Below are 14,310 nucleotides of genomic sequence, written 5' to 3' on the forward strand. Positions count from 1 at the left end.
AACAGAATTATTGACAGCTGAAGTTGTCATCAGGCTAAATCAGATTCAGAAAGTCTGATCATTAAACTTGGTAAAAATCCAGCACCGTATCACCATTTAAAACTAAAAATTAAACTGTAGTTGAAATAAAAACATTACTTTACACTAACGAAATTCGCCGTCTTATCATAGTCGTTTAGTAAAAGATAGGCAATTCATGGAATACAATAGGGTGAAAAGTAATGTGAAAAGTGGCCGAAAAGAAAAGAGAAACGGAAAACCAGAAACGAAATAAACAATAGATAACGACTTTAAGGGAACTAATAACAAACTTGTGTTACATCGATCTATTATTGTATTAGCAGGAAAAAGTAACATTTTTGCTATAAGTAAAGAAGGAGTATGCTTCTAAGACATTTGAATTTTTCAGCAAGAATAACACAACTGCGGCGGCTAAGAATCCAACTGAAAAATTTCAGTCTACGATCATAAAACTAATTGATGAAATTCAATTAGAAGATCATCCAAGTATAAGGCGTAACTGACAATAAGGAACCCACAGCTGTTTACACTCAGATCTCAAATTAAGTAGCATAAACCGTCACTATCAATGTGTGCTACTGTGAACTATATTAATTATATTTCATAGCATCTCAACGAAAAACTTAAGGAGATTTTGATGAAATTATATTTTTAAGAGTAATCATAGCGTAAATCATCAGATCTGTTCCATAAAAACGAAATCCTAATGAAACACATCTGGTGATGGTCATTAGAGACCGAAACCGGTAGTCTGTTAACATAAAGTTTGTGACCATAGACGTAAATTGAAGTAAACTTATTAGGATGCAAGTGCTACTGTGACATGTAGAAGTTAGCTCAGTAGAGGAATTCGTGGCCGTCAACCAATCAGAATACTGATAAGGACGAAAAGGACACGTTAATGGAAAAACCTTGAAGAATAGTCTTTGTCTCGTGTTATTTTGTTTCGGTGGACACCAGTTACAACATTAGGTGTAGGCTGGGTTGTTAAGATTTACGGATTTTGTTCAACATTTATTTACACGTTCTTCAACAGGCTTCGGAAATAAGCCTTCATGCGTTAATTTTGGCACGAATCGAGAGGTACCTAGACACGAGATTCGCATTACGCAATAAAGAACTGTAATGTTTGGAACTTTCATGCGGACATCTCTAAAATTATTTTGTACTAAGTGCTGATAACGAAACCATTTCTAAACTCAGTTCACACTTCCTCGGCTCTTTCTGTTTCTTGCGCTGCTAGTGCCGATCTTTGCCGAATCATTTTGTTTGTCTCCGAGAACTTCAAGCAAATCTGTTGTTCACATTGATATCAACGATGTATTTACTAATGATTCATTGTATTTTGATCATTGACAAAGTCGACTCAAATGGGCCCGGGTATTTGATACCGGAAATAGTCTAAATTTTATTTTAATCTTCCTGAATAGCAAGAGACACGCTCTAGGGAAGACAATGAATGAATATAATATTCTAAAGTGGAAGGTACAAGTAATTGTAGCTTTAACGTGTTACTTCCATGGTACCATTAATCCTTTGCTCGAGATCGCTGCCAGGTTTGTATCGTTAATGCATAGATATTTCTCTGTCAAGAGCGCGTTAGTTTTTACCCCCAGTTAATCGGACTCTATACATGAGACGAAAACTTTGCACCGCCTACGACATCGCTTTGTCAAGACTGAGCTCTTAGAACGTCGTGAAGAGTAGATGGTGCCATGAGATATAGATCTCGCAAGTTTCAAAATCATAAAGTGGTTCTAACGCTCTGCTAAACTATTTGTAATATGTAAGATATTAAATCACTACTTCTAGAGTGGATTTGGCTCATGTACTAACCGAAGCTGTTCATTCCATTAAAATACATTACGTTATTCTATCTGACATTGAAATTTTCCAAAAATACGTATTGGCGAGCTTTGAAATCGTATAGGCATAAAGAAACTGAGTAACGAAATTCTAATTTGTGGCTGCTGTGCGGAGATAACGGACGAGTTGGCGGTCTGAGGTGTCCTCTTTTCGAGTTCTCAGAGAACGCCGGACAAAGTTGGAGAAAACTGCTACAACTCGTGATGAAGACTCCGTCTCCCCTTGGCCACAAAAGTACTCACAACCACCGTAAGATTTTCTGGAAAACACTTTCAAAATTAGAAGCTTGAACAAACCGTGGCAGTGTGGTAATTCTTCTTACTAAAAAACTGGTTCCCTAGGGAACGTCTTGAACACCAGCTGACGGCGAAATATTAGGAGTCGTTCGGACCGTGATGTAGCAGATTCGTCCAGTATCGGTAATTCGCGAAGAAATCACTATGCACTGTGTTGCAAAACACACTAACAGTTTTTTTGAAGGTCTGGGGATAAAACATGGAATAAAAGTTAGTAAACGAAGTTAACCCTTTTCACAAATTCAAGTTTTATTCTTGATAATGGCGATTACATGTTGACCTCTAGACTTCACATTACTTCTATATGCAAACTTAACTCCAACAAAAAAAACACAATGTCCAATCGGCATTTACTTATTTTCAACAATTACATGGAAACATAGATAATAACTGTTTTTCAGCAAACAGCGTTGTTGTCAGAGCACACAAGAGCGTTGTCGTATCTTATTCTGGAGAGCATCATCGCTGGTACTCGCATCCGGAATATTACAATCATATTACATAACGTAGGGACATTACACATTCCATTCACGTATGGGGCATGAAAAGAATGGCTGTCTAAATGTAAGTGTGCCAGCTGTAATTCAAATAGTTCAAATGGCTTTGAGCAATATGGGACTTAACATCTGAGGTCATCAGTCCCCTAGAACTTAGAACTACTTAAACTAACCTAAGGACATCACACACACCCATGCCCGAGTCAGGATTTGAAGCTGCGACCGTAGCGGAGCTGTAATTATTCTTATCCTTTCCTTATGATGATTTCTGGAGGAGAGGGGGGTTATGTAGGTAGCTGTAGCGTATTACTAAAATCATTCTGTAAAACAGGGCCTTGAATCTTTGTAAGTTGGTTTTCTATTGATAATTTACGTCTATCTTCAAGAATCTATCCAGTCAGCTTCTTCAGCATCTCTGTGACACTCTCCCATGGGTCAGGCATTCCTGTGACCACTCGTGCTGTTTTTCTCTGTATACGTTCAATGTCCTATGGTACGAGTCCCACACACTTGAGCAGTACTCTGAAGTGGGTCACACCAATTATGTTTAAGCAATATCCCTCGCAGAACAACTGCATTTCCATAATATTCTACCAACACACCAAAGTCTTGCACCTGCTTTACACACAACTGACCTTATAAAATCGTTCCACTTCATATCCCTACGAGACGCCATACCTTGTCAGGAGCTCACCAATGGTAGTGGCTGGAGAATAGTAGTGTACTAGTCTCTTGTCAAAGATGTTATTAGTGGATGAGAGATGAGGAGAGCGTGTGCTCCCTAGGGCAGAATACGAACACTCACAGCATCGAGATATTTCAGGTCACCACAGACAAAAAGCGGTCTTGCATTATCTTGTTAGAATAGAACATCACAGAGACATCGAAGATAGGGCACAGACATCAGCCATTCAAGATTAGAAATGAGATACGAACCGTCCAAATTACCGACTAAGCAAGAGGTGATCATATTGTGTACCCATGGCACGCCATCCCGTAACGCCAGCTGTTGAGGGACTGATCTCAGAAAACGACTTGATGCCATTTCTGTGCCCCTGTGTCCAGTGCTGTGTTTGGGGACGCCACGTCCGCGCGCCATCCGCAGCTGCTGCGTGAAGGAAGTGGCAAAAACTGTCGTTGTTCTAATATTCCATAGTGTTCCAGATGTTCTCGCGTGGTACGTGTCGGTAGTTGCCTTACTACAAACCAGCCCACCTCCGAAATGAAATTTCACGGCCCACGGACAATGTGTTCGGTACACGGGCGCTAGTTGTGGGCACCATTGAGATTCAGCAGCCCTCCCGAACCCATCGATTCCATATACAAATAAAAACGATAGGAGTCCCACCAAAGCCAGCAGCAATATAACAGAATGGTGAATAGCATTATGATGTTGTTGTTGTTGTCTTCAGTCCTGAGACTGGTTTGATGCAGCTCTCCATGCTACTCTATCCTGTGCAAGCTGCTTCATCTCCCAGTACCTACTGCAACCTACATCCTTCTGAATCTGCTTAGTGTACTCATCTCTCGGTCTCCCTCTACGATTTTTACCCTCCACGCTGCCCTCCAATGCTAAATTTGTGATCCCTTGATGCCTCAAAACATGTCCTACCAACCGATCCCTTCTTCTAGTCAAGTTGTGCCACAAGCTTCTCTTCTCCCCAATCCTATTCAATACCTCCTCATTAGTTACGTGATCTATCCACCTTATCTTCAGTATTCTTCTGTAGCACCACATTTCGAAAGCTTCTATTCTCTTCTTGTCCAAACTAGTTATCGTCCATGTTTCACTTCCATACATGGCTACACTCCAAACAAATACTTTCAGAAACGACTTCCTGATACATAAATCTATATTCGATGTTAACAAATTTCTCTTCTTCAGAAACGCTTTCCTTGCCATTGCCAGTCTACATTTTATATCCTCTCTACTTCGACCATCATCAGTTATTTTACTTCCTAAATAGCAAAACTCCTTTACTACTTTAAGTGTCTCATTTCCTAATCTAATTCCCTCAGCATCACCCGATTTAATTTGACTACATTCCATTATCCTCGTTTTGCTTTTGTTAATGTTCATCTTATATCCTCCTTTCAAGACACTGTCCATTCCGTTCAACTGCTCTTCCAAGTCCTTTGCTGTCTCTGACAGAATTACAATGTCATCGGCGAACCTCAAAGTTTTTACTTCGTCTCCATGAATTTTAATACCTACTCCAAATTTTTCTTTTGTTTCCTTTACTGCTTGCTCAATATACAGATTGAATAACATCGGGGAGAGGCTACAGCCCTGTCTCACTCCCTTCCCAACCACTGCTTCCCTTTCTTGTCCCTCGACCCTTATAACTGCCATCTGGTTTCTGTACAAATTGTAAATAGCCTTTCGCTCCCTGTATTTTACCCCTGCTACCTTCAGAATTTGAAAGAGAGTATTCCAGTCAACATTGTCAAAAGCTTTCTCTAAGTCTACAAATGCTAGAAACGTAGGTTTGCCCTCTAAGATAAGTCGTAAGGTCAGTATTGCCTCACGTGTTCCAACATTTCGACGGAATCCAAACTGATCCTCCCCGAGGTCTGCATCTACCAGTTTTTCCATTCGTCTGTAAAGAATTCGCGTTAGTATTTTGCATCCGTGGCTTATTAAACTGATAGTTCGGTAATTTTCACATCTGTCAGCACCTGCTTTCTTTGGGATTGGAATTATTATATTCTTCTTGAAGTCTGAGGGTATTTCGCCTGTCTCATACATCTTGCTCACCAGCTGGTAGAGTTTTGTCAGGACTGGTTGTCCCAAGGCCGTCAGTAGTTCTAATGGAATGTTGTCTACTCCGGGGGCCTTGTTTCGACTCAGGTCTTTCAGTGCTCTGTCAAACTCTTCACGCAGTATCGTATCTCCCATTTCGTCTTCATCTACATCTTCTTCCATTTCCATAGTATTGTCCTCAAGTACATCGCCCTTGTATAAACCTTCTATATACTCCTTCCACCTTTCTGCCTTCCCTTCTTTGCTTAGAACTGGGTTTCCATCTGAGCTCTTGATAACATACACGTGGTTCTCTTCTCTCCAAAGGTCTCTTTAATTTTCCTGTAGGCAGTATCTATCTTACCCCTAGTGAGATAAGCGTCTACATCTTTACATTTGTCCTCTAGCCATCCCTGTTTAGCCATTTTGCACTTCCTGTCGATCTCATTTTTGAGACGTTTGTATTCCTTTTTGCCTGCTTCATTTACTGCATTTTTATATTTTCTCCTTTCATCAATTAAATTCAATATTTCTTCAGTTACCCAAGGATTTCTAGCAGCCCTCGTCTTTGTACCTACTTTATCCTCTGCTGCCTTCACTACTACATCCCTCAGAGCTACCCATTCTTCTTCTACTGTATTTCTTTCCCCTATTCCTGTCAATTGTTCCCTTATGCTCTCTCTGAAACTCTGTACAACCTCTGGTTCTTTCAGTTTATCCAGGTCCCATCTCCTTAATTTCCCACATTTTTGCAGTTTCTTCAGTTTTAATCTACAGGTCATAAGCAATAGATTGTGGTCAGAGTCCACATCTGCCCCTGGAAATGTCTTACAACTTAAAACCTGGTTCCTAAATCTCTGTCTTACCATTATATAATCTATCTGATACCTTTTAGTATCTCCAGGGTTCTTCCACGTATACAACCTTCTTTCATGATTCTTAAACCAAGTGTTAGCTATGATTAAGTTGTGCTCTGTGCAAAATTCTACTAGGCGGCTTCCTCTTTCATTTCTTAGCCCCAATCCATATTCACCTACTATGTTTCCTTCTCTCCCTTTTCCTACACTCGAATTCCAGTCACCCATTACTATTAAATTTTCGTCTCCCTTCACTGTTGTTGTTGTCTTCAGTCCTGAGACTGGTTTGATGCAGCTCTCCATGCTACTCTATCCTGTGCAAGCTGCTTCATCTCCCAGTACCTACTGCAACCTACATCCTTCTGAATCTGCTTAGTGTACTCATCTCTCGGTCTCCCTCTACGATTTTTACCCTCCACGCTGCCCTCCAATGCTAAATTTGTGATCCCTTGATGCCTCAAAACATGTCCTACCAACCGATCCCTTCTTCTAGTCAAGTTGTGCCACAAACTTCTCTTCTCCCCAATCCTATTCAATACCTCCTCATTAGTTACGTGATCTATCCACCTTATCTTCAGTATTCTTCTGTAGCACCACATTTCGAAAGCTTCTATTCTCTTCTTGTCCAAACTAGTTATCGTCCATGTTTCACTTCCATACATGGCTACACTCCAAACAAATACTTTCAGAAACGACTTCCTGATACATAAATCTATATTCGATGTTAACAAATTTCTCTTCTTCAGAAACGCTTTCCTTGCCATTGCCAGTCTACATTTTATATCCTCTCTACTTCGACCATCATCAGTTATTTTACTTCCTAAATAGCAAAACTCCTTTACTACTTTAAGTGTCTCATTTCCTAATCTAATTCCCTCAGCATCACCCGATTTAATTTGACTACATTCCATTATCCTCGTTTTGCTTTTGTTAATGTTCATCTTATATCCTCCTTTCAAGACACTGTCCATTCCGTTCAACTGCTCTTCCAAGTCCTTTGCCGTCTCTGACAGAATTACAATGTCATCGGCGAACCTCAATGTTTTTACTTCGTCTCCATGAATTTTAATACCTACTCCAAATTTTTCTTTTGTTTCCTTTACTGCTTGCTCAATATACAGATTGAATAACATCGGGGAGAGGCTACAACCCTGTCTCACTCCTTTCCCAACCACTGCTTCCCTTTCATGCCCCTCGACTCTTATTACTGCCATCTGGTTTCTGTACAAATTGTAAATAGCCTTTCGCTCCCTGTATTTTACCCCTGCCACCTTTAGAATTTGAAAAAGAGTATTCCAGTCAACATTGTCAAAAGCTTTCTCTAAGTCTACAAATGCTAGAAACGTAGGTTTGCCTTTTCTTAATCTTTCTTCTAAGATAAGTCGTAAGGTCAGTATTGCCTCACGTGTTCCAACATTTCTACGGAATCCAAACTGATCTTCCCCGAGGTCTGCATCTACCAGTTTTTCCATTCGTCTGTAAAGAATTCGCGTTAGTATTTTGCAGCCGTGGCTTATTAGACTGATAGTTCGGTAATTTTCACATCTGTCAGCACCTGCTTTCTTTGGGATTGGAATTATTATATTCTTCTTGAAGTCTGAGGGTATTTCGCCTGTCTCATACATCTTGCTCACCAGCTGGTAGAGTTTTGTCATTACTGGCTCTCCCAAGGCCGTCAGTAGTTCTAATGGAATGTTGTCTACTCCGGGGGCCCTGTTTCGACTGAGGTCTTTCAGTGCTCTGTCAAACTCTTCACGCAGTATCGTATCTCCCATTTCGTCTTCATCTACATCCTCTTCTATTTCCATAATATTGTCCTCAAGTACATCGCCCTTGTATAAACCTTCTATATACTCCTTCCACCTTTCTGCCTTCCCTTCTTTGCTTAGAACTGGGCTGCCATCTGAGCTCTTGATATTCATACACGTGGTTCTCTTCTCTCCAAAGGTCTCTTTAATTTTCCTGTAGGCAGTATCTATCTTACCCCTAGTGAGATAAGCTTCTACATCCTTACATTTGTCCTCTAGCCATCCCTGTTTAGCCATTTTGCACTTCCTGTCGTTCTCATTTTTGAGACGTTTGTATTCCTTTTTGCCTGCTTCATTTACTGCATTTTTATATTTTCTCCTTTCATCAATTAAATTCAATATTTCTTCTGTTACCCAAGGATTTCTAGCAGCCCTCGTCTTTGTACCTACTTTATCCTCTGCTGCCTTCACTACTACATCCCTCAGAGCTACCCATTCTTCTTCTACTGTATTTCTTTCCCCTATTCCTGTCAATTGTTCCCTTATGCTATCTCTGAAACTCTCTACAACCTCTGGTTCTTTCAGTTTATCCAGGTCCCATCTCCTTAATTTCCCACATTTTTGCAGTTTCTTCAGTTTTAATCTACAGGTCATAACCAATAGATTGTGGTCAGAGTCCACATCTGCCCCTGGAAATGTCTTACAACTTAAAACCTGGTTCCTAAATCTCTGTCTTACCATTATATAATCTATCTGATACCTTTTAGTATCTCCAGGGTTCTTCCACGTATACAACCTTCTTTCGTGATTCTTAAACCAAGTGTTAGCTATGATTAAGTTGTGCTCTGTGCAAAATTCTACTAGGCGGCTTCCTCTTTCATTTCTTAGCCCCAATCCATATTCACCTACTATGTTTCCTTCTCTCCCTTTTCCTACACTCGAATTCCAGTCACCCATTACTATTAAATTTTCGTCTCCCTTCACTATCTGAATAATTTCTTTTATTTCATCGTACATTTCTTCAATTTCTTCATCATCTGCAGAGCTAGTTGGCATATAAACTTGTACTACTGTAGTAGGTGTGGGCTTCGTATCTATCTTGGCCACAATAATGCGTTCACTATGCTGTTTGTAGTAGCTTACCCGCATTCCTATTTTCCTATTCATTATTAAACCTACTCCTGCATTACCCCTATTTGATTTTGTGTTTATAACCCTGTAGTCACCTGACCAGAAGTCTTGTTCCTCCTGCCACCGAACTTCACTAATTCCCACTATATCTAACTTTAACCTATCCATTTCCCTTTTTAAATTTTCTAACCTACCTGCCCGATTAAGGGATCTGACATTCCACGCTCCGATCCGTAGAACGCCAGTTTTCTTTCTCCTGATAACGGCATCCTCCTGAGTAGTCCCCGCCCGGAGATCCGAATGGGGGACTATTTTACCTCCGGAATATTTTACCCAAGAGGATGCCATCATCATTTAATCATACAGTAAAGCTGCATGTCCTCGGGAAAAATTACGGCTGTAGTTTCCCCTTGCTTTCAGCCGTTCGCAGTACCAGCACAGCAAAGCCGTTTTGGTTAATGTTGCAAGGCCAGATCAGTCAATCATCCAGACTGTTGCCCCTGCAACTACTGAAAAGGCTGCTGCCCCTCTTCAGGAACCACACGCTTGTCTGGCCTCTCAACAGATACCCCTCCGTTGTGGTTGCACCTACGGTACGGCCATCTGTATCGCTGAGACACGCAAGCCTCCCCACCAACGGCAAGGTCCATGGTTCATGGGGGGAGGTTCTATCTGAATAATTTCTTTTATTTCATCGTACATTTCTTCAATTTCTTCATCATCTGCAGAGCTAGTTGGCATATAAACTTGTACTACTGTAGTAGGTGTGGGCTTCGTATCTATGTTGGCCACAATAATGCGTTCACTATGCTGTTTGTAGTAGCTTACCCGCATTCCTATTTTCCTGTTCATTATTAAACCTACTCCTGCATTACCCCTATTTGATTTTGTGTTTATAACCCTGTAGTCACCTGACCAGAAGTCTTGTTCCTCCTGCCACCGAACTTCACTAATTCCCACTATATCTAACTTTAACCTATCCATTTCCCTTTTTAAATTTTCTAACCTACCTGCCCGATTAAGGGATCTGACATTCCACGCTCCGATCCGTAGAACGCCAGTTTTCTTTCTCCTGATAACGACATCCTCCTGAGTAGTCCCCGCCCGGAGATCCGAATGGGGGACTATTTTACCTCCGGAATATTTTACCCAAGAGGATGCCATCATCATTTAATCATACAGTAAAGCTGCATGTCCTCGGGAAAAATTACGGCTGTAGTTTCCCCTTGCTTTCAGCCGTTCGCAGTACCAGCACAGCAAGGCCGTTTTGGTTAATGTTGCAAGGCCAGATCAGTCAATCATCCAGACTGTTGCCCCTGCAACTACTGAAAAGGCTGCTGCCCCTCTTCAGGAACCACACGTTTGTCTGGCCTCTCAACAGATACCCCTCCGTTGTGGTTGCACCTACGGTACGGCCATCTGTATCGCTGAGGCACGCAAGCCTCCCCACCAACGGCAAGGTCCATGGTTCATGGGGGGAGCATTATGATAGATAGATCACATTTCTACCACTCTTCACACTTGCTAATAGACGGTTGTCGTTGTTACAGGAGGCATGCCAAAATCTTCCCACAAGCGACCAACATTCAAATACGTTGTGGAGAGATACGCACTGCATAATGTTTGTGCGGGTACTGTGGTGTCACCGCCAGACACGACACTTGCTAGGTGGTAGCTTTTAAATCTGCCGCGGTCCGGTAGTATACGTCGGATCCGCGTGTAGCCACTGTCAGTGATTGCAGACCCAGCGCCGCCACACGGCAGGTCTAGAGAGACTTTCTAGCACTCGCCCCAGTTGTACAGCCGAGTTTGCTAGCGATGATTCACTGACATCTACGCTCTCATTTGCCGAGACGATAGCATAGCCTTCAGCTACGTTATTTGCTACGACCTAGCAAGGCGCCACTATCAGTTACTATTGACACTGGGAATCATGTAATGTCAAGAGCGACGTTCGTCATTAATGGATTAAAGTTAAGTATTCCACCAGCTACGTCCGTTTTCTAAATTCTAATTTCCTTGTCCTGTTCCAGACCTCACGCCAGCCTGCGTGAGCCAACCACAACAGGGACCACTATGAGCAGACAAATTTTCTCGCATTGTGGTAACCTTCTCTACACACAAAAGGCCATGTCCTGACTGTCTCATCATCGCCCAGCCCAAACTCCTAAGGATGGAAACCTGAAATTTTTACACTGTAGGCGTCGTTTAAGAAGGGAGTTTCGAAATTCCATACCTTAGGGTGTGAAATCGGGGACGAAGGTTTTTTTTTAATGTCGCTATTAAGGCAATTTGATGCCACGCTAATGAAAATTAGTATTTGGTTTCTCGATCAGAAATAAAGAAATACGTATTTCAGCATTTTTGGGAATTTAAACATATGGAGGGAAAAAGTGGGTGAAAGATTTTTTTGAAAATATATCATTATTAAACAACTACTAAAGGTTTTGTAAAGCTCCATCTATGATCATTGGTATTTGACTTATCGCTTACAACTAAGAAAATGCTTGTTTCAGTGTTTTTGGCAACTGAACCCCTAAGCTTGCGGGGATGCAATTTTTATGAAAACATTTTATTATGAAAGCCTTTGGAAAGATAAATCTACGAAAAATTTTAATTTTCCTTTTCAGATAGAAATAAAAAAATACGTGGATAACGGTTTTTGAAAATTCAACCCTTATGGGAGTGAAATGGGAATTGGTAGCTTTTATGGAAATATTTATTTGTGCTAGCATTTTTAATCTAAATCTTTGAAAATTTGTATTTGGCTTTTCTGCTAGAAATGAAACAAACGCATCTCACTATTTTCGGAAATTCTGCCACTAAGGGGGTAAAATAGCGGGTGACTCGTTTTTGAAAATATTTCATTACAAGAGAAAATTAATGTTGGCTTCTTCGTTTGAGGCGAAAAAATACATTTTTCACTGTTTTTATTAATTCAACCCTTAAGGGTGTGAATCCCTATGGGGTCAAAATAGCGACAGACGTATTCACTGACTCATCATCGCCTAGCCCAAATCGCTAAGGACACAAACATGAAGAGTCGAGAAGAGATTAATCTTATACTGGAGGTATCCTTTAGGAAGGGACTGTATAAAATTTCACATCTAAGCCGGTGAAATGTGGGACTAAATACTTTTTGAAAGCATGTCGCTATAAATGGAATTTTGCAACCAGAACTTCGAAAACTGATATCTGGTTTCTTAGTCAGAAAATAAAAAATACTGCTTTCAGCAGTTTTGGAAATTTAACAACTAAGAGGGTAAAATAGTGGCTGAAAGTTTTTCTTATTAATTGTTACGAAAGACCTACTATATTTTACACCTACATAATTTGTATTTTCTTCGTTGGAAATAAAAATATGCGTGTTTACATGTTTCAGTGTTTCTGGAAATTCAGCCCCTAAGGAGTGAAAACGTGGATGGAAATTTTCAAGAAAATATTTAGTTAAATTAAAGAAAAAAGTTCAAAGCAAAATTTATGAAAACTGGTTTTTCACTTCTCAGTTAGATGCAAATAAATATTTTCTAGGAAATGAAAGCTGCTATGGGGATGAATATCTCCACAACAACACAAAGGGCATGATTAACAAAAACTTTGGATTCCCGTCACTAAAATCGCTTTTCTGTGAGACGTATGTTCGGAGACGACCTTGCTTATATGGCCTTAATTAGCTTGAAAAGCGTAGAGATGTTGCAGGTTGAAAACAACATCAAGGTTCGCCTATGGTCTATGCGAGGGAAACAGCGGGCGCTAAGCTAGTAAATTATATACACTATGTTTTTCATATTAGGTGCAGTGTGCTGCCAACTACTGTCATGTATTCCATATCAGCGATCTCAGTAGTCATTAGACCGCGAGAGAGCAGAATGGGGCGTTACACGGATCTCTCAGTCTTCGAAAGTGGTCAGGTGATTGGGTGTCAGCTGTGTCAGACGGCTGTACACGACATTTCCACACTCCTAAACATCCATAGGTCCACTCTTTCCGATGTGATGAAGTGGAAACGCGAAGGGTCAAGTACAACACAAAAGCGTACATTCCGACTTCGTCTGTTGACTGACAGAGAACGCCGACAGTTGAAGAGGGTCGTAATGTGTAATAGGCAGACATCCATCCAGACAATCACACAGCAATTACAAACTGCATCAGGATCGACTGCAAGTACTATGACCGTTAGGCGGGAGATGAGGAAACTTGGAAACTTGGATTTCGTGATCGAGCGGCTGCTCATAGCCACATATCACGCCGGTAAATGTCAAACGACGCCTCGCTTGGTGTAAGGAGCGTAAATATTGGACGACTGAATGCTGGAAAAACGTTGTGTGGAGTGACGAATCACGGTACACAATGTGGCCACCCGATGGCAGGTTGTGGGTATGGCGAATGCCCGGTGAACGTCATCTGCTAGCATGTGTAGTGCAAACAGAAAAATTTGGAGGAGATGGTGCTATGGTATGGTCGTTTTTCATGGCGGGGGCTTGCACCCCTTGTTGTTTCGCGTGGCGGTATCATAGCACAGGCCTACATTGATATTTGAAGCAACGTCTTGCTTCCTACTGTTGAAGAGCAATTCGGGGATGGTGATTTCATGTTTCAACACGATCGAGCACCTGTTCATAATGCACACCCTGTGGCGGAATGGTTACCCGACAATAACATACCTGTAATGGACTAGCCTGCACAGAGTCCTGGCCTGAATCCTGTAGAACATTTTCTGGATGCTTTGGAACGCCGACTTCGTTTCAGTCCTCACCGACTGACATCGATACCTCTCCTCAGTGCAGCACTTCGTGAATAATGGGTTGCCATTCCCCAAGAAACCTTCCAGTACCTGACTGAACGTATGCCTGCGAGAGTGGAAGATGTCATCAAGGCTAAGGGCGGGCCAACACCGTATTGAATTCCAGCATTACCGATGGAGGGCGCCACAAACTTGCAAGTCATTTTCAGCCAGGTATCGGGACGCCTTTGATCCCATGGTGTACATAAACCTTCTTGTGAATCTGACTATTAATGAAAACCGTACCAAAGTTCCTAAAGTAATTCCTGATATTATCATTCACATACAGATAGAAAAATTGCCCTGGTATTTGTTTATTTCAGATTTACATTATACCATCTCATCCTCCCTTTCCTTTATTCCATCTC

Source organism: Schistocerca gregaria, chromosome 4, assembly GCF_023897955.1.
Source record: "Schistocerca gregaria isolate iqSchGreg1 chromosome 4, iqSchGreg1.2, whole genome shotgun sequence".
Taxonomy (NCBI): domain Eukaryota; kingdom Metazoa; phylum Arthropoda; class Insecta; order Orthoptera; family Acrididae; genus Schistocerca; species Schistocerca gregaria.